The sequence below is a fragment of the Garra rufa genome, chromosome 2 (genome assembly GCF_049309525.1).
Source record: "Garra rufa chromosome 2, GarRuf1.0, whole genome shotgun sequence".
Classification (NCBI taxonomy): Eukaryota; Metazoa; Chordata; class Actinopteri; order Cypriniformes; family Cyprinidae; genus Garra; species Garra rufa.
Window position 1 is genome coordinate 19803450 of NC_133362.1, and position 25512 is coordinate 19828961.

The following is a 25512-nucleotide window of genomic DNA, read 5'->3' on the forward strand; positions in this document are numbered from 1 at the left end:
GGGTCGTACAGTTGTAGGGATTGGCCAAGCTCATGATTAGATGGTCCAGGCGCATCATGGCCCTGTTGATCCAGGTCTGTTTTATTTCCCACAAGGCAGAGCTTTACTATTTTCCACTGATATGACTTTGAACAACCTGCACCGCTGACTGTAGATAGCACTTACATTTTAGCTTTTATGCACTGACTTCCACCGATTAGAGATGGGAAGCACGGATAATGCCAGCCGAATCTAGTTTTGTAGAATAAAGTCACTCTTAAGTCGTCACCTACCCTGCACAGCTCTAAATACGGCAGCTCATATTTCACTGTGAATTGACTCCCCTGATGGAATGAGTGTCTGTGTCCTGTAGGTCAGCAGGAGGAGAGGATGCTGGTCTAATTAGCAGCAGAGGAATCTTCTGTCGGCCCAACACCTGTCACCACAGGCTCAACTCTGCCCTCTGCTGCCCGGAAGAGAAAGACAATCAAGGTGTCTACAGCAAGCGAATGTGAAGGTATGCTGTATTTATAGGCACACAAACCTCTTCAGCATTTCCAACACATTTATTAGACATAAAACCATATATTTAGAAACGAAAACCGTCAATATGCGCACGCCGTATGAATGTGTCAAGACGCGGCGGCAGAATACCCACTTCCGAGCAGACATTTTGTCATAATGGCAATGGCAGGAAGCGGGAGAATATTTCAACGCTCCCACTCCCACTGTCACCTCATAAAGAAACAAACACACACAGTACCCTCACACAGAAGACCTGCTGCTCGCTCCAACATTTTAATTAATGACAACAGATTTTCTTCTCATAAGTGCTTTAATGTGGCTTATTGCTGTAGCAGTCCCCTTGGCCGTGGAAATATTATGTTGACGGATGTGCTGTGTCGCTGGGACTCCCTGGATGGAGGCAGCTGTCAAGCCCGAGATGATAACATTAAGGCGAGGGAAAGTGATGACAAATGCCTGTTATCAGCGAACGAGGCCAGTGACAAATCGAATTGCGGCTCCCAAGAACCCCCATTACACCGTAATAAAAAAAGATTGATGGTCCTCTCTGTCAGGACCTCTGTTAATGCGATTTCGACTGGTCTCTCCGGCTTCCAATTAAGATGGCGAGGAGAAGGAGGGAGAGAGAAGCGACTACACACGACCGACTAATTGGATCTGAGAAGCCAAAGGCATTCTCTCGTTCTTTTACTCTTTCTTTCCTCTCTCTCTCTTCAGCTGCTACGCGTTCGTTCGTTCTCTCTCACTCGTGGCGGCGCAGTCTGGAGCGAACGCTCTTGCATTCCGTTATTTCAGGATTTATGGCTGGAAGATGGGGATGCAGACTGTGCTGCCGGTGATGGGGAGCGCTGTCTCCCTGCCAGCTCCCGCATACAGACGGGCACAGATGGGAGCGGAGACGCAAACCCAGCCAGTGATGAAACGTCCTGACAAACAGTGGGACAGACAGAGAGACAAATAGCTCCGTGTGAGCCGCTTGCCATGCAATTAAGTAAATAAGGATTGACTGTGTGTCAGTGGTGGGCTCCGACTACGTCGTTCTTCACTGATGTCTGTGTGCCCACTGATTTCATTACCACTGAATGCTTGTTATGCTCCTCAAGGACTTTTTGAAGATTAGGTGGTGAACGACACCGAAGAGGTTCGCCCACCTTATAAAAAGATCCTTTCGCAATCACATTAGATGGACCTCCGAATTGATAGGCCTGTATTTGATTTGAGCGTTTGTAACTAGGTCACGTTCCTGCCGGTGACAATATCGGATCCTCTGGAAGCCTGTGCGGTGGCATCTGAAAATTGTAGACTGACCTATAAAAGAAGGCACTGTCCATCAGCTCGTTCTCCAGAGAAACCTCCATGGCTCCTCTGTGACCTGAGGATTCATTGAATGATATAGGAGGTTTTATTGTGCCAAGCTTGTAGTTTTCGTCTGAGCTGTGCAGCCAGAGGGGAGCCATTTTGTCATTTTGACAGAACCTTCAGATCTTAGTGACATGAAAAGGGGGTTGTGACCAACTAATATTTCCACCGCCGTTTTACTTTAAGTGTTTGTCTTTATTGTATTAAACCTAGAGTGTTGTTGTTAGGGATGGGCGATATGGCCTAAAATCCATATTGCGATATACATTGCAGCCTCTTGCGATAACGATATATATTGCGATATATAAATTATAATAGAACCATTTCAGAATAGGTTACATAGACCCTTAGGAAAGCCAATTTTTTTTTTTTTTTATAAGAAATAAAGAAACGTTGCATGTCGTTTTGAGAACATTTATTGTGCAAAAGCAAAACTGTAATTAAACAACACAATGTTGCAGATAAATAAACTAAATGTAGTGGTAGAACAGATTAGTTGTGTTACCTCTCTTAGCCGGAACTTTTGCCCCACACACTCTACAGAGTATATTTTGCTGCTGCTCGTCGGACGGCTTAAAGCCAAACCACGTTCAAATAACAGATGTTGCACCCAGGGCCGCTGCTGGCCAAATGGGTGCCCTAAGCAGAAATTTACTTTTGTGCCCCCTCCCTGGAATATTACAGAAGTAAAAATAAAATAATAAAAAAAAAAAACTACTATAGGGGCCAAAATAGAACTTTATTCAAATAAAAGTAAATAGTAAATACATAAATAAATTGTATCATTTATAAATTACAATTGTAGCTCTACTGCAAAAAATACAAACTAAAATTACACTTTAAATAAAACAATTAAAAATGTGAAATCTTAATAAAATAAACAATAATAAACTGAAATAAAATCAACACTGTCATCTGCTGGAGCTTTCCAAAGTTCAAAATTTACAAAGGCACACTTCTGCTTTTTCTTGAGGCAAAGTCGTAAATGAGCTCTTCATATGATAAAGCCTTTGTTATTTGACAATAAAGCAGACGAGGGTTATGATGTCCACATATTTCAGTTGAGGAAATGAAAGATTATATGGATATTTTAATTAAATGTTTAGTCAATATTAAACAAGTATTTCGATCATCATGTAAGTGTAACAACTGTATTTAACAGGCCTTTGGTGCCCTTTTCAGGCATTTCTATTAAAATTATAATGTAAACTGTTAATTTTGTATTAGATTATGTATTTTAACACTGTTATTTAATGACACTATATGGTCATTATTAATCAATAATCATAATTGCCATAATTGTTTTAATATAATACATTTTAAGTAATTTTGTTTACTTAGATCTGCCTGTATTAATATTAAGAAAGATGCGTTTAGGCGTGAAATTATTACCGACATTAAAACACATTATTAATGTCGACAGAATAATATAAAGTTTCACAGGATTATGAACGCACCTGAAAGTGATGCACGGGCTTCATCTTGGGCTTTTTTTTCTTTCGTTTCTCGGCGCCGGACTGTTGATGTCTCTTTCCAGGACCAGGCATATTGTTCATCAATTATTATCATCATTTTTGGCCAAATAGGCAGCCGTAAACAGAGGTGAGGGCGCGTGGCGGCGCAGATGCTGCGCGTCACCACGTGTGCTTACAAGCCTGCGTTCACCGTAAAATGCAATATATACATTTATATTTTTATATTTTTGTTTATTTGTGTATGTATATTATTAATATTAATGTATTATTATAATATATAAAAACGATTTTTTTTTGAGCAGCTGGGATGGTGCTCCCCGGGAGTTGGTGCCCTACGCAGACTGCGTACTCTGCGTATAGGGAGCGGCTGTACCGCACCAGTCTTTTTCACGAGCTCCTCTGTTTCGCTGACGCTTTCAGCCATGTTTATTCAAGATGATGCGTTGCAGCCGGCTGCAGCTCGTTGCTCTAAATTTCGCGTGTAGTAGATTGCGTCATCAAACATGCATTATCGCGATAGTGCAATAGAATTAGAATCTCTATCGTAGGCCAATTTTGTATCGTTTATATCGCATATCGTTTATATCGCCCATTACTAGTTGTTGTGATTGACAAATGATTGTGATTGGCTCAATTGACTTTTAAATATATATTTATATATTTTTATTTGTTTGTTTTATTTGATTATATATTTTAGTCATTTTATTTATATTTTTATTTAAATTAAACCTATTGTTTTATATTAAAAAAGACAAATGGTTGTGATCGGATTCAACCTTGTCTTTTTATTTATTATTTGGGTCAAACTTTGTCTTTTTGAAAGTGTGAGTATTTATTTTATTTATTTATTTATTTTTTCAAATTAGAGCTTCGTTATTGAAGTAAACATAATCTTTTGTTGATCCCAAAAAGACAAACTAGGATATGATTCGCTCAAACTTTTATTATTGAAGTAAACTCATTGGCTCAAACGTTGTCTTTTTGAATGCTTGAGTATTTTAGCTATTTTATTATTTTATTTTCAAAATTGAGTTTCATTATTGAAGTAAACTAATTGGCTCAGACTTTGTCTTTTTGAATGCTTGAGTATTTTTTTATTTTCAAATTAGAGTTTCATTACTGAAGTAAACCTAATCTTTTGTTAATCCTAAAAAAGACAAACTAGGATATGTTATTTTCATTTTTAGAGTTTCATTTTTGGAATAAACCTAATCTTTTTTTGATCCCAAAAAAGATTAATTGGGATATGATTAGCTCAAACTTTGTCTTTTTGAATGCTTTATTGTTTTATTTTATTTTATTTTTTTAATTAGAATTTCATTTTTGAAGCAAACTAATTAGCTCAAACCTTGTCTTTCTGAATGCTTGAGTATTTTATTCATTGTATTATTTTATTTTCAAATTTGAGTTTCATTATTGAAGTAAACTAATTGGCTCAGACTTTGCCTTTTTGAATGCTTGAGTATTTTTTTTTTTTTTTTTTTTCAAATTAGAGTTTCATTATTGAAGTAAACCGATGCTGCGTCCGAAATCGCATACTGCTTCAGTAGGTACTACATTTAAATTCAAATGTACTTCATGACCGTTAAAACAGTACGTTCGATATAGTATGAATATGGGTAGTATGAATGGAATTCGGACATACTACATCCGCCGTGTCTCCACTTTCCACCATTTTTTCGAATAACGACTCCTCTCCTGGAGCCTGAAGTGTCCATCAGATGCGTACTGCAGAATACGGGCGGAAGCAGTAGGTCATCCGGGTACTTCTAGCCTACTGTATTTCGAATACTATGAATTCGAAACTTTGTCTTTTTGAATGCTTGAGTATTTTTTTCATTTTATTATTTTATTTTCAAATTTGAGTTTCATTATTGAAGTAAACTAATTGGCTCAGACTTTGTCTTTTTGAATGCTTGAGTATTTTAGTTATTTATTTATTTTATTTTTTCTCAAATTAGAGTTTCATTATTGAAGTAAACCTAATGTTTTGTTGATTTCAAAAAAAGATAAATTGGGTTATGATTGGCTCAAACTTTGTCTTTTTGAATGCTTGAGTTTTTATTTTATTATTTTATTTTCAAATTAAGGGTTTCATTATTGAAGTAAACCTAATCTTTTGTTGATCCCAAAAAAGATGAATTGGGATATGATTAGCTCAAACTTCGTCTTTTTGAATGCTTCATTGTTTTATTTTATTTTATTTTATTTTCAAATTAGAGTTTCATTATTGAAGCAAACTAATTAGCTCAAACTTTGTCTTTTTAAATGCTTGAATATTTTACTTATTTTATTTTCAAATAAGTTTCATTATTGAAGTAAACTAATTGGCTCCAACTTTGTCTTTTTGAATGCTTGAGTATTTTATTTATTTTATTATATTATTTTTGAAATTTGACCTTTATTATTGAAGTAAACCTAATGTTTTGTTAATCCCAAAAAAGACAAACTAGGATATGATTAGCTCAAACTTTGTCTTTTTAAATGCTTGAGTATATTATTTATTTTATTTTCAAATTAGAGTTTCATTATTGAAGTAAACTAATTGGCTCAAACTTTGTCTTTTTGAATGCTCAAGTATTTTATTTATTTTATTATTTTATTTTTTTAATTTTCATTATTGAAGTAAACCTAATGTTTCGTTAATCCTAAAAAAGACAAATTGGGATATGATTGGCTTTTTGAATGTTTGAGTTATTTTATTTTATTTTATTTGCAAACTGGAGATTAATTTTTCTAAAAAAGAGAATTTTAAAAAGAGAAGAACAAAAGAAGCTGCATTCATCAAATGGTTTTATGCGAATTGACTTGAATTTACAAGCGAGTGAATTGACTGTGAATGCATGTACCTTAAATATAGACTACGCCGTCCCTAGGAATCGACCCATGACCTTGTCGTTGCAAGCACGTCTTCTACCAGCTATGCAACAAAGCTAGAAAAAAAACACAGAAATTCTCCACATAAACATTGAGCCTCTCTTCTGTGTGTATGTGTGTGTCGGATACGCCTGCACGTGAGAGTATTTTGCATGCAAATGTTTATCAGGAAAGCCTGGTTTGTGATTCATTCGGTGTCGAGAGAATGAATTTCGCTGAGCAACATGCGCTCGTTTGATGAATCTGGACTGTTGAGTTTATGATGATCTAATAAGCTCATTTTGTGGCTTCGCTTTCATCACTCGGGCCCTGCTCAGAGCAGAGCTGTGAATCCAGGGCTAGGGAGGTGTGTGATGGATGGCCACAGTCTGGCCCCTACCTCGCCCCCGTCCGGCTGGAGCTCCCGACAGCCAGGCCGAGGTTAGGGAGACAGAGGAGAGAGATCAATTCTTTGAGCACAGGGAGAAATTAGGCATGAAATTAAAGCGAGCTACTGCTGACCGCCGCTTGATCCTTACTGCAGTTAAGCCTTCATTTCAGCCTCTCTATATGATGGCCAGAAAAGCAGGGGGCCACTCATGTCCATTTGCCAATGCCCGGGGTAGAGGCTACACCGACAAATAGAGACAAAAGCAACAGACGAGCCCTGCCTAAGATGGCTGCCAGTTTCGCCGCTGATGACCCGCCATTACTTATACTGCTTGAGACCAAGTGCAAGGTCGGTTCAATCTAGCCCCACCATAAATCAATGCACTAGTGGAGAAGCCAAGGTTACAGGCCCTGACAGCCATCACTGAGGAGAGGGTATTTATAGACAAGGAGCGAGGAAGGCTGCTTTTTGAGTATCTGAGTGTGCGTTTCTGTATGTTTGCTCATATGAATGTTCGTAAAATTGTATTTGTGTCCCTGCGCCTGTCTTTATGCATGTTTATGTGAGTATGTATCTGCATTATCTGGAATAGGAAAATAGAAGAAAATTGTTCGAAAAATGGAAACCGTTAGATTTACTGCAAAGCCAGTAGTTGCTATTGCTTCAGTATTACAGAACTAATAACAAAGAACCAAAATCCACATATGCATTCATATACATATGCAAAACAACAGTACACAGGCAGTGCAGCTCTTAATTGCAGTCCCAGCAAAAGTGTGTAAGTCTATAGGGGAAAACAGAGCACAAAGGCTGTCTGGTGTGCCACCTAGAGTCTGCTGTCAATGACAGCACCGAGGTGTTATTACTTCAGTCGGGCACTAAAGACGACACCTACAGCTACTGTTTTGTCCTTTACAGATAAGATGTAGAACAATAAATTAATTCTAAACTAATCACAGCTGTAGAGCTATACTATTTATAATATTAAAATCGATGCATCACAATGGACTACAAAATATTGGCAATCATTTAAAAATATGATCTGATTGTATTGTGAATATGCAAGTATATATTTTATTGTAGTATATATTTTATTATATATATATATATAATAATAATAATTTTATTATATATATATATATATATATATATTATATATATATATATATTTGTGTGTATATATAATTTTTATATTTTATTGTAGTGTATATTTTAGAATATTTTGTGTACGACCACTGTCAAATTGAAATTGCATTATTAAATTAAACTAAATTATTTTTTTAATCCAAAACAAAGACAAATGGTTGTGATTTGTGAATTTAAACTTTATTTTATTGAATTCTTTATTATATTTAGTATTATAATATTATATGTTTTGTAGTATATATTTTATTACATTTTCTTTTGTGTAGGACTACTGTCAAACTAAAGTTACATTATTAAAGTAAGCTATTTTTTATTCAAAACAAAGACAAATACTTGTGATTTGCTTAAGCTTTGTCTTACTGAATTTTTAAATATTTGCCATAACATAAGTATTAACAGCCACTATTCATATTTATTTATTTAATCCTGACAAAACTATAAAATTCATAATATTATTTCCATATTGCTGCAGCACCATTTACTATTAAATATTGCCAAAACTATACTGACAATGATTTCTAACTTTAGGCATGATTGGTTAAAATCAAAGACAAACATAACAAGGACTTATATTTTAATTAAAACCCTATATTTATTTATTTTTAAAACTCAGTTTAAAACATTACTACCAGATTTTTACATTTTCTAAAGAAAAATGTGACTGAATTGTAAATATATGTGACGTGTGAAAATATCCTGCTTAAAAAGCACAATTTGAAATGCCAGTCATGTCTGTAGCATGATGAAGCAGGACGAGCGACAATGAATTTTAATGCTTAAGTTTGGCACGTTTAAATCCCTTAATCAAGTATGAGCAAATAGTAGGACAAATAGTGATGAATATGTAACTAACGAATATGTAACATTACCTTCGAAAATACATGAACATCAACACAGAGAGTGTGACATCCCTTTTCCCCTGTCTCACTTGTTCATTTGCATGTTTTAAAACTCAATCCTCCACCATTCTTTTTTGTCAACATGCCAGCAGATAGCTGTCAAATATGACACGTTCCTGCTACTTAGCTGCTAAGTCTCTTAAACAACTCACTGACAACTCTCAAATCAGTGTGAGGAACGCCAGCTCTTTAGCCACGAGACACGTAACATCTTGTGTATTTCTCCTAGAGATTGTTCTTAAGCGGAAAATGCATATGCATATGTTTCCTAATGTAAAATATGCATCCACGTCTGGTTTCCTGCAGATATGTATGATAGATAATTCGAATATACATTTGCGACTGGTTTCAGAGAGATGTTTCTTTTGCCTTTGTTTTGATCCCATAGTGATCCAGATCTAAAGATATAAACCGGTTTCTTTGGTGTTTGGTCGTCTGTTGTGTATTAGAACTCAGAAACTTATTAGCAATGCAATCAGTCACATCTTAAAAGCTTCAACATGTCTAGCTTTAGCCTGGTCTTTTTTTTTTTTTTTTTTCACTTTACGGTTCTGTAAAGAATTCGCAGTGGAAACACCCAAACATGTCTGTTTTAATTTGCTTTGTATGTGTTGTAAAGTGCATGTTTTCACAGTGTTATTAGCTTACTGATCACTTAGTGAGCAAAATACTACTTGTTACTTTTAACAAAGAATCTAAATCCAAAGTTGTCGCACGTTTCAGATAAGTAAGAGCTTGACACTTCATTCAGTCTGTTTGGTTTTTGTGTCTGAGTTTGCTGGTCTTCTAATGATGTGTTAATGTTTCTTTTTGACTAGGGAGACAGTCTCAAACTGCAGAGATGCTAGAGGATGCTACTGTATGATAAGATTTAATCTATTACTGTGAATATGATCTTTTTTGTGGTGTCATTCCCAACTGGACACTAGAGGGAGCTCAGGGAGCATTCTTTAACTAAAGCGAGGTCAAAGGTCAAATGTTTCTCCCTGGAAATCAGGCTGTGTTTGAAATGGAATTTTAACATAGTTGATACTTAGTATATAAAACAGTACACAGTATGTCGTAATAAACCGTTCAATCAGTAGTACGCTGTATTGTCACATTATCTGATCTCATTGCATGTTTAATACAGTGAATGCTGTAAAATTATTATTTCAGAAACAATCTTTTATTTCTGAATAATCAATTATTTCAGAAATAGCTATTTTGGATCCAATTTTAGTCTCTTGGTGGTCCGATCAAAAATTGAGTCAAGGGCAATTAAAATCATGTGAAATGCATTGTGTGATACATTTTTTCACATAACTGTATGTAATTTGCATTCTGGACACTGACAGATGTACACTCTTAAAAATAAAGGTGCTTCACAATGCCATAGAAGAACCTTTTTTGTCTAAATGGTTCCATAAAGAACCTTTAACATCTGAAGAACCTTTCTGTTTCACAAAAGGTTCTTTGTGGCAAACGAAGGTTCTTCAGATTATAAAAAGGTAAGAAAGAGATGGTTCTTTAAAGAACCTTTGACTGAATGGTTCTTTGTGGAAGCAAAAATGGCTCTTCTATGGCATCGCTGTGAAGAACCTTTTAAATCATCTTTATTTGTAGTAGATACTCAATGGACTATATTTAGTATAACATACTACATACTATTTCTGCCACATTTTTATTTGTTAGAAATAGTAGTATGCTAGCATGCTATTTCAAATTCAGCCATGCTTACATAAAATGTGCATGCTGCATTATCATGTAGCCTACATATTTCATATATACGATAAATAGGTATTAAGCTGTTCTGATCAAAGCCGATAGATAAACCTGTCAAATACTATATTGAGAATAATAATAAAAAAAAACTCAAACTCATCACTAGTTTTTGAACTGAATGAAAATTTTCTGATCATTTACTCACCCCCATGTCATCCAAGATGTTCATGTTTGTCTTCTCTTCAGTCAAAAAGAAATTACGTTTTTTGAGGAAAACATTCCAGGATTTTTCTCCATATAGTGGACTTCAATGGGGATCAGCGGGTTGAAGGTCCAAACTGCAGTTTCAAAGGACTCTACATGATCCCAGTTTAGGAATAAGGGTCTTATCTAGTGAAACAATCAGTCATTTTCTAAAAAAAAATAAAAATGTACATACTTTTTAACCGATCAAATGCTCGTCTTGCACTAGCTCTGCAATGCATATGCGGGTGTTCACACATTGCGTAATCACATTGGAAAGGTCACGCGTGGTTAGTTCTTCGTCTGTGTACTTCGTTCCAAAAAGGTAGGGTTTTACCTTTTATTATAAAGGGCATTTGACTTTCTTTGCACGTTCGCTTTGTAAAAAACTGGGTCAGGACTTTTCAATGTGAATACGTAATGCGTGAGGTCGAGTTCGTTTTTTTTTAGAAAATGATTGTTTGCTAGATAAGACCCTTATTCCATGGCTGGGATCGTGTAGAGCCCTTTGAAGCTGCATTGAAACTGCAATTTGGACCTTCAACCTGTTGGGTCACATTGAAGTCCACAATATGGAGAAAAATCCTGGAATGTTTTCCTCAAAAACCTTAATTTCTTTTCAACTCAAGAACGAAAGACATGAACTTTGAGTTTTTTCAGAACTAGACTTTTTCCTTTTACTGGCAAATGGCAATATTACAAAATTCCCATAAAGTGTTAGCTTTCTCTGAGGGTCATGATGCCCAACCTTCATTCATTCGCAAATGCCGGAAGACATTTTACTGTCCTAATTTACAACGTCAAAACAATAAGCCAATACACAGCTAGAATACACAAGGTACATGTGTCTGAGTACAGTCTTCTCTTTTATACGGCTCTAAAGGGAGTTTACCTAGAAACCTATTTGAAGTCATTGTACTTCCATTCTTTTTGTGTAGTGGGCCTAAATTTCAACAAGTAGTGATAGGTCGCAACTACCTGTAACGGCGGAGTATAGCCGAAGAAAAAAGAGCCTTGAATGTCTGTCCTCTACGAATGACAATAAGCACAATTTCCCAGTTTGCATTGTGGCCTGTAGTCAGCGAGTGTGAGCTGGATTCTTTCTCAATCAGACAGGGAATTTCTTTCACCCCTTAGGTGGCACTTTACAGCTCTTTAAAGTGAAAACAATGAGAAGCTGTAACCAGCCAGGAGTTATTAAGTGTTCTTGAAGGCTAGTGCTTTAACCTTTAACGGTCCAGGTCATCTGCTCAAAATCAGCACAAAAGCCAAAAGCGCTTTCGTATCACTTCGCAAACTCTCTAGCACACCTGAAGAGCCATGTTAGTATTAAAAGAACAGTTTACACGAAAATAAAAATACTGTCATTGTTTTCTCACCTTCACGTCATTACAAACCGGTATTAACGGCTTTGTCTCAAAGGTTTTGTCCCTACAATGAAAGTCAGTGGGGTCCAAAACAACACTGTATGAAACAAAAACACAGAATATCTTCTTTTGTAACAAAATTCACAACGGTTTTGACATCAGTTTAACCAAAGATGAAAATTCTGTCATCGTTTACTCTTACGTCATTCCAAACTTCTATGACCGTCTTTGTTTCAAAAGTTTTGCCCCTTTAATGAAAGTCAGTGGGGTCCAAAACAATGTTGGATGAACTGACATCAAAACCTGTATGAATTCCATTACAAAAGAAGATTCTGTTTTTGTTTCATACAAAGATGACAATTCTTTCATAATTTACTCTCACGTCCTTCCAAACTTGTATGACTGTCTGTGTTTTAAAGGTTATGCCCCTACAATGAAAGTCAGTGGGGTCCAAAACAACACTCTATGAAACAAAAACACAGAACATCTTCTTTGATAAATAAACTAATACAGGTTTTGACGTCAATTCAACCAAAGATGAAAATTGTGTCATAATTTACCCTCACATCATTATGAACTTGTATGACCTTCTTTGTTTCAAAGTTTTTGCCCCTACAATGAAAGTCAATGGGGTCCAAAACAACATTGGTTGAACTGATGTCAAAACCTATATGAATTTAGGTACAAAAGAAGATATTCTGTTTTAGTTTCATATAAAGATGAAAATTATGTCATAATTTACTCTCACATCGTTCCAAACTTGTATTACTGTCTTTGTTTCAACAGTTTCCCCCCTACAATGAAAGTCAGTGGGGTCCAAAATAACACTGTTTAAAACAAAAACACAGAATGTCTTCTTTTGTAACTACATTCATACAGGTTTTAATCCCAGTTCAACCAAAGATGAAAATTCTGTCATAATTTACTCTCACGTCATTCCAAACTTGTATGACTGTCTTTGTTTTTACAGTTTAATCCTACAATTAAAGCCAATGGGGTCCAAAATAACATTGTAAGAAACAAAAACACAGAATATCTTCTTTTGTAACAATATTCATACAGTTTTTTTACATGAGTTCAACCAAAGATTGAAATTCTGTCAGAATTTACTCTTAACGTCATACCAAACTTGTATGACTGTTTTTGTTTCGAAGGTTTTGCCACTACAATGGAAGTCAACTGGGTCCAAAACAACATTGTATGAAACAAAAACACAGAATGTCTTCTTTTGTAACTTAAATCATACAGGTTTTGACGTCAGTTTAACCAAAGATGAAATTCTCTCTCATGCCGTGCCAAACTTGTATGACTGTCTGTATTTTAAAGGTTTTGCCCCTACAATGAAAGTCATTGGGGTTTAAAACAACACTGTATGGACAATAAACTAAATATCTTCTTTTGTGTGCTGCATAACAAAGTCAAAGGTTTGGAATGACTTGACAGTAAGGAAATGATGCAGAATTTTACTTTTGGGGTGACCTATCCCTTTAAGACGTCACTGTTTTTGGCCAGTCATGAGTCTGCTGTGATTATTTCCCTCCTGAGGCATTAGATGCATGATCAGGAGTAAGTGGCAGTGATAAGTGGGTACACTGTGGTGGTTAGGATTGCATCTCTGAACATGTTCTCAGAGAGGAGCAGTGAAGTCTGGCTCTAATTAACACAGGCAAACGGGCATTCCCACTGCAGCAGGTGCTGAAAAAATGTCCTAATTGTGTGACGATGAATGGCTTGTGTTAAGAGGGACATCATCTGCTGGATAAGTACGTGTGTGTTTGTGGGTGTACGTGTCATAGTGAGCACTTCTCACTACATAGCACATTATAGGATGACTTTTTGGGGAATTAAGTGAATGGCTGGGAAAGCCGTTGCTGTTCTGTTCACCACCCAGACTGCGTTTTAGTTCCTAGAAAGTGACTGTATTAACAGAAACATACACTTAGCTAGACTTACAAACATCTCTGTAAATCAGTCCCACACATAGAGTAATATGCACCGCAGGGAGCCGTGCTTAAGAAAAAAGTAGTTAAGTATTTGCGAAAAATCCATTTTCACATGCACAATGCCTACGACTTCCACCTGGGAAGCTTGGCAGCTGCTCAACTTGTTTAATGTCCCACCTTATAGATCTATATACTTGTAGAGCATAAAAATAATAAAGTGTGTGAAACTTGTTTGATATGAGTGTCGGCTACAGCGTGCTGAAGTCACACTTCCATAAGCCGTAAAAGGGTGTGGAGGACACATTTTCGACCGTGCACTCCAGATGTTTATCATCCTCGACATGTCAGAGGATCCTCCGAACAATTTGTCAAAGTCATCTTTTTTGGACATTCAACACTTGAAAGGCATGAGGCAGGTTGTTTTTAGGACAGTTGTGACAGTGGCTTTCATGTGGAGATAATATCCACCGTTCTACATCTGGAGCAAGCTGGGAATGCAATCCCAGAATAAAAAAGACCACAGAATTGTCGGGTTTCCTCCTTTTCACTCATCTAAATCATTTTAATCGTTCCAAGTTTGGACGCAGCTGACAAAGGGAGAGGAACAGACAGAAACAAACCCTCATGTTCTGTTGAGATTGACTGTTTTACTGTTTAGGGAGTCAGAGAGCCCTATAAATTATGTGTAAAATAATAAATGTAAATTAAAAGTAAAGTTTTTTTTTCAACTACAATTTCTTTCAGTATGTTCCAAATCAAAACCTAGGCAGATTTTTTTATTTTTTTTTTTACATTTTACCCCTGTTTTACCATGAAGTAGGCATACGTTTTTAAGAAATGCAACAAAAACAATTTATGAGCTAAGATTTATGCATTTATTTTTATCAAAAATGCAGTATAAACTAATATTGTGAAATGTGACCCTGGACCACAAAACCAGTCATAGGGGTCAATTTTCTTAAATTGAGATTGATACATCATCTGAAACTTTTCATTGATGTATGGTTTGTTAGGAAAGGACAATATTTGGTCGAGATACAACTTTTTGAAAATCTGAAATCAGAGGGTGCAAAAAAATCAACATATAGAGAAAAACACCTTTAAACTGTAAAGTTGTCCAAATGAAGTTCTTAGCAATACATCTTACTAATCAAAAATTAAGTTTTGATATATTTACAGTAGGAAATTTACAAAATATCTTCATTGAACATATAAACGAATTAAAATTAGTTTATAATCAATTCTCAGGATCAACCTGATACTGCTTTTTAAGCTATCAAAATGCCCCTTAGGCTCTTTCCGACCCCCAAACCGCAAATGAGGCATGGAGTTTCACACTGATCTCTCTGTTCAGCAAGTGAAAACAACCCAGTAGTAGATGGAAAACATTATTTCCCCCATATTTGTACTAAACAATCTACCAAATTATCACTTCTTTCCTCTCTTTAATTTAATGATCTGTCCCCATTGTGTGGCCGAGGACATGTCCCCAATGAATATACAGTCTCATTGTAATACTCCCAGTTGTCTTTTTCAAAGTCAGGCTAATAACATGTCTTTATACCCAGCAGGAGCCTTTTCATGTTGTATTTATGAGCTAGCTGCACTTTACATATTCATTCTGTGGGTGTTAAACAATTGCCGGCGGGCTGCCGGGACTCTCTGTCCCTAAAGCCTTTCCAAAGCCACCTACCACTCTGATTCACAGCTGTGGGAGCGGACCCTCGCATCAGTCACGCAGAGCAAATACACCATTGGATTTATACTTACTCCAATGAATTAAGTGGAATTCGGTTCGGGCATACCAGTACGTCAACATGTCTCACCCCACTTCACAACAGCACTCCAGTGGAGAGGCTAAACTTAGTGCAGTGAACCGCCGCGTTGACAGTGCAGACATCAGACTCTACCGGGTCAGAAAGCGACTCTGAAGTGACATGAGAGTGACTTACACAAACAAGGGAGAGCGGAGGCCAGGTCTCGCTCTATTACACCTTACCCGGCTGCAGAAAGAAGCGCGGGAGCTGGGGAGGGGGTTGGCGGGGTTACTGTAACAGCACAGCCTTCGACTCAACAGGCCTCGTTCAACACAAACAGGGCATCCCCAGGCTCCGGGAGACAGGCAGGCCAGATAGAAGGCCAGTGATTGATTAGCCTCCCCTGCTAGCACATTGACAGCTCGTGTCAAGGATCCAGTGAGTCCCGTATCAAATGTATCAACTGCTCGCCAAAACAGTTCTTATTTCAGTCGGCCCCCTCCCTCCCAGTTCCCTCCTCCCTCTTGCCACCGCCAATACATCAACTTTAAAGACTCTCATTCAGTGATGCTTCCAGGTATAATCCACATCTATTTCCTGTCAATTAAGTTCCTTTTTATACATATTGGCCGCGTAATTAGAGTTCTAATGGTCTGCGAAGCAGCCAAACACAACAATATTTCATCAACTAATGCTGTGTTGTAAAAACGTAAAAGTAAGTTCTTCAAACATGAATAAAAAAAAACATCTCATCTCCCATATATCATCTCAGAGGTGGCCACAATATACATATATATAAATTAGTGGTGGGCATAGATTAATTTTTTTAATCTAGATTAATCTAGATTAAATCTTGAAATTAATCTAGATTAATCTAGATTAAAATGGCTAATTTGAATTCTTCTGAAAGCATTCAGAATATGTGTGCTACCCAAATAATGACTAAAAGTAAGTCTTTGAGAACGGGTTTCTCAAGCCAGGTGGCGCATTAGACCAGGCGCTCATCTCCTGTTTCCAAAATGCATTACAAACTGCTTGACAATTGCATTTAAAACACAATTAACTATACAAACTTGTGTAACCAAGTACTTCTGCGCAAAAGGCTGTACGACGTGCGCGTTCCAGTAAAATATACAGGCGCGCGGGTATGGATAGCCTATCTGCGTGCATCTTCCAATAAACTGCGTTGCTTTTAGAAGCGTCAATTCAGTTGTTGCATATAGTATATGTCTTTATTTCGGGATTATCAAAGTAAATTATAACTCAAACTTGAGATTTTACTGGGGCACAGCAGATTTTCACTGGGGCGCGTGCCCCAGTAAAAAGGGTCTAGCAACGCACGCACCTGCCCTGAAGCGGCTTCATAACTGCATCCATGTCTGCGCGTCTCATTTGATGTGGTAATTTCACAGAAGTTGAAGACTCGTTCTCGCCCCCTACATTGCAATTCAACTAGATATACGTCATCCGCGCTAAAATATCAAAGTGAAAGTCATCATATCTTGCGTAGTTTAGACCCAGCTCCCAACCCAACTTTGAGAATAGATTAACGGCGATATTTTTTTTATCGCGCGATATGAGTCTCACGTTAACGCAGCACGTTAACGCCGATAACGGCCCACCACTAATATAAATATATATATTTATATATATACAACTTGGCCCTGTTTCTCAGAGGTGGCCGCAAAGTAAGTGGCAGCAAAGATTCTCATTGACCCCTGGTGTCTATTTCTGGGGGCTTTGATAAGAAGGTCTCAGAGTGTTTTGGTTGGGGGTGGAGGTGGCAAAGGGAGAAAGCTTTGAGATCCAGAGACAGGCCAGTGTGAGAGAGAAAAGGAGAGAAGGACATGGAGGTCCTGTACGGGGTTATCAGGACGTCAAAATATCTGGGTCCCTCTGTCAGCAGAGCAGGGTGATTAACACATCGACGGCCACGAACGGGAAAGCAGGCAGGCACAGGGGTGAGACCAGGGAGATAACAAGACTGATTGACATATGAAGGGTGAGAGAGAGAGAGGGAATGCTTGTGGAATGCTGTGTCGTTCCCCATCCCGTCCTTCTAGTGTCTTGCATTCTGCCCCCTTTTCTAAGTGAATTTCTTATGGTAGGCAACTAAAAAACTGCTTGGTTTACTTAGGTTATAAAGTATTTATTTTTATAGAATTTTGCATATCTAGAACAATGTGGATTTCACACACTATATGATATTATAGTTGATATATATGTGACACTGGTCCACAAAACCAAGTACCACAGGTTTATTTGTAGCAATAGCCAAAAATGGGTCAAAATTATAGATTTTTCTTTCATGCCAAAAATCATTAGGGTATTAAGTAAAGATCATGTTCATTAAAGATATTTTGTAAATTTCCTACCTTTTTTTGATTAGTAATATGCATTGCTAAGAATTTCATTTGGACAACTTTTTTCTCAATATTTAGATTTATTTGCACCCTCAGATTACAGATTTTCAAATTGTTGTATCTCGGCCAAATAATGTCCTAACAAACCATACATCAATGGAAAGCTTATTTATTCAGGTTTCAGATGATGTATAAATCTCAATTTCAAAACATTGATCCTTATAGTTTTGTGGTCCAGGGTCACATATGGTTATTAGGGAAGCAATCATTTTATATTTAAAAATAATTATTAAAAGTATTAAATGTAACCTAAATTTAAAAAAAAACTGTTTACTAAATATATTGCTAAATTACAATAATATTAAAGAGCTTATATAGAAATGCTTTATTCACATTCATTTCTATGTATTTGTAGTTAATTATCAGTTTTGACAATCCTCAGTATTCATATGCTAACATCATATACTGTGTGTATATGTATGTATGTGTATATATATATATATATATATATATACACACAGTATATGGGTCAAATAAGGGTTTAAGCATAAAAACAACAAGTGTACTACTGCTTTAAATTGTTGTTTTTCCAAAAAAGTTTTAAAAAGTATAAAAAAAAGTTTAATTTCATTGCAATTTTGTTTTTGTTTTTCTGAGCAAAAAAATAAATATCATACATTTTTCCCTAATTTACAGATGACACCCACTAAAATGTCGTTCAGTGTAACAGTCATGCCAGGCATTTTTTTACAACAAAATCCATTTTTACATATTAAAAGATGAATTAGTTGTAATTCTACATTTTCAAATTTGCCACTATCCTAGGTTTTGCCCATTTGTCAGTAATTGTTTTCTCATTTAAAACACAATAAAATGTATTATTCATTTATATATTTTAATATGCACAAGTCAGAATAAACATGTTGAATTTTTACATAAATATTGTGTTACACTGAATGACAATGTAACATTAATTCAACCAAATTTTGATATTTTATTCTCCAAAAACTTATTTGAAACCTTGAAGAAGTAGACACTACTTACATTTAATGTGCTTACTATGGACATAAAATCACTTTTGTAAATTTTGTAAAATGTGTACGTCTTAACATCTTTGACCCATATATATGACCCTGGACCACAAAACCAGTCATAAGGGTCCGTTATTTTCAATTGAGATTTACACATAATCTAAAAGTAATAATAAAAGATAAATAAAAGTTTGTTAGGATTGGACAATATTTGGCCGAGATACAACTATTTGAAAATCTGGAATCTGAGGGAGAAAATCACCTTTTAAAGTGGTCCAAATGAAGTTCTTAGCAATGCATATTACTAATCAAAAATTAAGTTTTGATATAATCTTCATGGAATATGTCTTTACTTAATATCCTAATGATTTTTGGCATAAAAGAAATATCTATCATTTTGAACTTTTTTTTTTGGCCATTTCTACAAATATACGCATGCTACTTAAGGTTTTGTGGTCCAGGGTCACATATGTATATATGCATGAGCAAACATATATATCCTCATATGCAATAACTAATCTGGATTAGCAGCTAGTCTTAAAAATCCTTCAATTAAACAGGACACAAAGGAACCGAAGCATAAAGTAGCAGTTCTCATTCATCAAGGGTCATGTTGACACATTTAACAAGTCCTTGTGGAATTTAACAAGCCCTCTGTTCAGTAGGCAATCCAGCAGCACTTGATCTCCGGCCTCCATGAATGAGCTAGTTAGGCATATCTCTTAATTGGGCCTAATGGAACACACATCATATCCTGCTTTATCACACGCAGTATGGCTGCTCAGGAGATAAGAGCTCTTTGGTGCTCACTGACTATTTAGTGCCTGTAATCTGCTGTTAGAGACCCTTTACATGCTTTTACTCGTTTATTCAGATCTCATTGTGCTGTATGAACAAGACTGCAACCAGCTGACTGCTGTAGGGAGTCCACTTAAAGACCATTTGTCACAAAGCACAGCAAATAACAACATCGAGCTATAATAATAAGTACAATAACAGTCATGGTAGTCACTGTTTACTGAATTGTACTAGTTAGATCTTCTAGTGTGAAGTAGCTAGTCTGTTTTGAGTTATAAGCAAGTTGAATTCTCAGCTTGCTCAAAGCGTAATCGCATATTATTTTAGCGCTTAAGGCAGAGTCCGGTGGATTTGTTCTGAGCAAGGCCTGCACGGCGTCTAATTGGTTCCCCAGGTTGTCTGTATAGGTAACATCTTGTTTCCATGCTAATGATGCTGTAGTGTGGTTTTACAGCTGCAGAGGGACAGCAGAGGTTACGGGGTCAAGGAAGGCGTGAGGGTGGCAGGGGATCCTCATGCTTGTGTGAGACTGACCTCAGAACAGCGTATATACACCGGAGGTTTTACAGCCGAAACATTTGTGTTATCTGGTGTTAGTTGCACGTGGTGTTATGTTAACCTGACTTATGACTTGAAATGGCAGGAGAGAATTTGGCCATTCTCTCATCTGAGTGCACTTTTGCAGACCTGAGCTCAGTCGCTTTATGATTATTTCTAGATTTTAGCTCCAGATGCATGCGTTCTGGTTGCTACTAGATGGACATATGTCACTGTGGCATATGACACACAAATGTGTACTTTTATCTGAAAATGGGCACTCTGTGAATTACATACTGTATCCAGTAAGCATCAAACGAGCCGAATAGTTCACAAACAATTCAAACATGCATATGGACCTGACATACTTTGTATGGAAAAATAATTACGACATCCTTTGAAGAGGACTATATAAACACAAGCACTCTCTACATGCCGTTTTCTCCTTTCAACTTTGCCTTTCCTTAAAATTCCAGCAAGATTTGCACCTTCTCTGCTTTTTCAATCTGTTCATTCTTTGAGTCTGCCCTCACTCTGTTTCACTCTCTTTCTGTCCTTCTTGCTTATGGCCGAGATTTCAATTGCTTTACATGTTCATTTTATTTTAGTGGCCTTATCTAATGTCTTAATAACCTTGTCTCTTTTTTCATTTTTGACAGGGACAAGTGCGTATTCATCATCTATGAAGTTGTCTTGTGAATATGGGATGACAAACCAGTTAAATAAAATGTATTTTGCTTTTAATTAATTTGTAATTGTTGATTTGAATGCTTGTAGACATCAGTTAGAATCAGAATCAAAAGAGTCACCATCGAGACAAAAACATCTTCATTCTGCTGATTCAATTAAATGTTATATATATAATTTATTTTTTATTAATATTAATAGAAATATAGTTTATATTAATTTTAATTAATAATGATTTGATTTTATTCCAAATTATCATTATTTTATTATAATAATGATTCTATATTCAACATGAAAAATATTTTTATTTAAATTAATTAAATGTATTTATTTTATATTTATTTGTTATGTATTAAGGTCAAACGTTTAAATACACCTTGCAGAATCTGCAAAATGTTAATTATTTTACCAAAATAAGAGGTATCATACAAAATGCACTGTATTTTTTTATTTAGTACTGACCTGAATAAGATATTTCACAGAAAAGATGTTTACAGATAGTTGAATTTGTAAATATTACCCCGTTCAAAAGTTTACATACACATTATTCCTAATACTGGGTGGTTACCTGAATGATTGTGATTAGTAAGAGTTGTTCATGAGTTCCTTGTTTCGCCTGAAAAGTTAAACTGCCCGCTGTTCTCCTGAACAATCCTTTAGGTCCCACAAATTCTTTGGTTTTTAGCATTTTTGTGTATTTGCACTCTTTCCAACAATGACTGTATGATTATGATTCCATCTTGACACTGAGAACAACTGAGGACTCATATGCAACTATTATAGAAGGTTCAAACACTCACTGATGCTCCAGAAGAAAAATCAATGCATTAAGAGCCAGGGGTGTAAACTTTTGAACAGAATGAAGATGTGTATATTTTTCTTATTAATAAGTTGAATTTACCCTGTCCTTCAAAAGTTTTCACCTTTTTTCCTTCTGGAGCATCAGTGAACGTTTAAACCTTTTGTAATAGTTGCATGAGTCCCTCAGTTGTCCTCAGTGTGAAAAGATGGATCATTGTTGATCTCACAATTTCTCACAAAGTGAACCAATCACATTTATTTTCTCAGGCAGAAAAATAACTAGTCAGCATGTGTAGAGTAAATGTCACCGTACTTAGGTAAAAAAATTCCTACAATAGGTATTTTGGTCTCATAAAGCTTTCAAGATTTTTGAAAAACCCTGGATCTGTTATCGACCTTGGTGTTTATAGTCTTAAGAAAACACAGCTATATCTCTTCTTGTATCTTAAGGTTTGTGTATTGTGGACGGTCTGTATTTCTCTGCCTTTATCTGTGTATGTTAGACTTTCCAGATATGAGCTGAAGAGTGTGTCAGACAAGACACTATGAGAAGAGGCCTCCAGCGGAAACATGATCCAGCATAAGGGAATCTCTCTCTCTCACTCTGTCATCCTGACCGGAGAAGATTGAGAGACGAGTCAGATTCCCTGTGGGCCACTGAAATCTCTTTCTTCTTTGCCCCTGCCTTTTCCCTCTCTTTCTCATTCTGCAGTAGTCACCCTCACCCTAACCTTGTCCTCACTTAAAAAGACAAGATTTTTTAATAGCCCGGCAAAACGGCTGTTAAATGCATTGATGTATGACAAGGAGAGAAAGAAAGGCAGAGATGGACACACAGAGGGACGGAGAGACCGAAAAAAAAGAGAGCAGGTAATTAGGGCAACATAAGATAGGTGTTAAAAAAGATAAAGAAGTTGAGATAATTTGATTGTGATGAAAGATAGCGAAGAGGAAAAAGGTATCTGCATTGGTTGACTTCAAATTAGACTAAATGTTTTATAAACACACACGAAGGAACTTTGTGAAAGACGAGCATTCTGGTTCTACAGAATCCATGGAGTTCGTGTGGGCCTGCTTATGTGTTTACAAGACTGTAAATCACGTTTCGCTCAAGAGATAGCGGCCATGTAACAGTTCAAAGACAAGGGAGCCAAGAGGACAATAAATACCTTTCTACCATGATCTTGTGTTCAGATGTTCTCAAGGACATGTCATTTTTCCAATGCATAGTCTTACCATTTGTTCAAGGTGTATAGAAATATACAGAAAATTCTGTATTGTTAGAACCAGAGGACATAATGTTACCACAACCCTTACGAAAATTGACCATGGTTTAACTACAAATAAAACCAAAAAACATTTAACTAACTACAAATTAGCCATGGTTTTGCTACACTAACCATAGTTTAACTATGGTATTTGTAGTAAAACTGTGGTTATACAAATGGTAGTCAAACATGGTTATTACAGTTTTACTATAATAAAACCATGGTTAATTTTCGTAAGGGAAAATCAACTTTGGCATCAAATATTACAATAGAAGTGCATGCTTGAAGTGTATGCTCTCTAATTGTGTGGCGTTTGGTAAAAACAAACATGACAGTATGTAAAAAAAAAATAGTTTCCATTTGTGTTTAAATAGTTTTATATCCCAGTAAAGTTCCAAATAGATTACCTCAGTTTTCCATCGAGGACATCCAGGATCACGTGATCATACACGGTAAATGTATTTCCTCGAAGCGACCCGTTGGAAGAAAATCTTTCATTATATGCCTGTAGAGAAGTTCGTGCTCATTTGCGTTTGGAACGACCAGGTAGCAGAACCAGAAGCATTTCCTTCTCACTGTGCCCTTGAAGGGCGCGAAAATAACATTTGGAATTTGCGCGGCGTTACCATACGCGACAGTCGTTAGAACGTTACGTATGTATGGAACGCCGTTGGGGACAATACCTGTTATATGAAACGCGTGAAATTTGGACGCATTAACACGCACAGTTTGTACGAAGTATATGTTCTGGTGTTGCGTCAGACCGCACAACAGCCAATAGCGTTGCTCTATTTAGGATTTCATTTGCATTTGTGATGCGATGGCAAGTTGCTGTATACATATAAACATCAGACGACATTTCTTTCTGTGAGGGATGATGTGCTGTTAGGTAAGCAAATACTCATGCAAACATCACACATAACATTTGTTCGTGAATAAGACGTTGGCATGTACATAGGCAAGTGTAAAACTTTAGAGTCAATGATGCATTTATACGTTGGTTGTGATGTCAGTGCTGTGTCATGCTGTGGCATCTCATCCCGTTTGTACTCATGCAGGTTTTTTTGTCTCCGGTAACGTGAAAAAGTGAATTAAATAATATATAACAATAATATACTGGATATGTCAGATAAAAATAATCTAATAACAACAATATATTGTAACAATCACAAATTTAACAATTATAACAATCAGGCAAATCCAAAAGCAGAAAACAAAGCACCATTAGCCTATGACAATTCACAAATCTTTATTAAACATTTAAACCAGACACAATCATACGACACATAAACATTACAGAATCACTACAGCAGGCGGACCATGCAACGTAAACTGTGGGGCAGCCAGTCCAAGTCCAAGTGTAAATAGCAATAGTTGTGGATTCAGTAGACATTTAGATGCTATTTACTTATAAATAGTGACAGATAACGTTACTATTTGCTCCTCAGTACCCTTGTTGTGCATTAAACATCCTGCAATTTAACTGACAGTAAATCATTATATTTATAAAATAATATTAAAATCATGGCAACTTATTGAAATATTAAAGACCTAGAGCTACCCCTAACCTTACTCTAAATGTAACTTTTATGAATTAAAATGAATTTTAAGTCAAATCATTTTTATTGAAAACAAATGCGTTTATTAACTGTAAAGTAATAAAAAAAAGCGCTGTCAGTGGAAGTAGAACAGTTAAAATAAAGCATGCATTATGATAAACAGTTTACTGTCTTAAGTGCACTCATTTATTTAGTCTACAAATTAAAATAATAATTATAATAATTACTATTATCAGTATTATTTACGGTGAGCAGAGCACTGCTGTCACAGAGCACCTTCTCCCAAAAACAGCGCATACTACTGTTTCAGTTATTAAAATAGTTCTGTTTTGTATGTAATGGCAAAGTGACTATATTTCGTTTTATTTTTTTAAATTAAGTTAATTTAGAAAAAAGGTTTGGAGCATTTTTTTGTTCTTTAAATATAGGTTTTAAATTTTTATAATAACGATCAGGCGGCCAGCGGCAGACAGTAAGTTGATCGTGTTTGATCAATTTTGACTTATCAGATAATCACGACTTGCCTAAAATAAATATAGATATAGTCTTAAAAAAGTTAAAGTTTAAAACAATGTAATTTCATCATGTGCGTTATTAGGCACATATGCAATCGTGGTGCGGAGAGTGGAAGCTAAGCTACTTTGCAGGACATAAAGGCGGCAGCGCAATCACTTGCATTTTTGCAGTGGAAACAATTTAAAATATTTCGTCATTTTTGCTCATAAAGGTAAAAGTAATACATCATTTGGAACTGTAAAGGGTCTACTTTTACTACTTTTACTATCACAATATCAGCAAAACAAAAAAACAATCATGATGCCCTT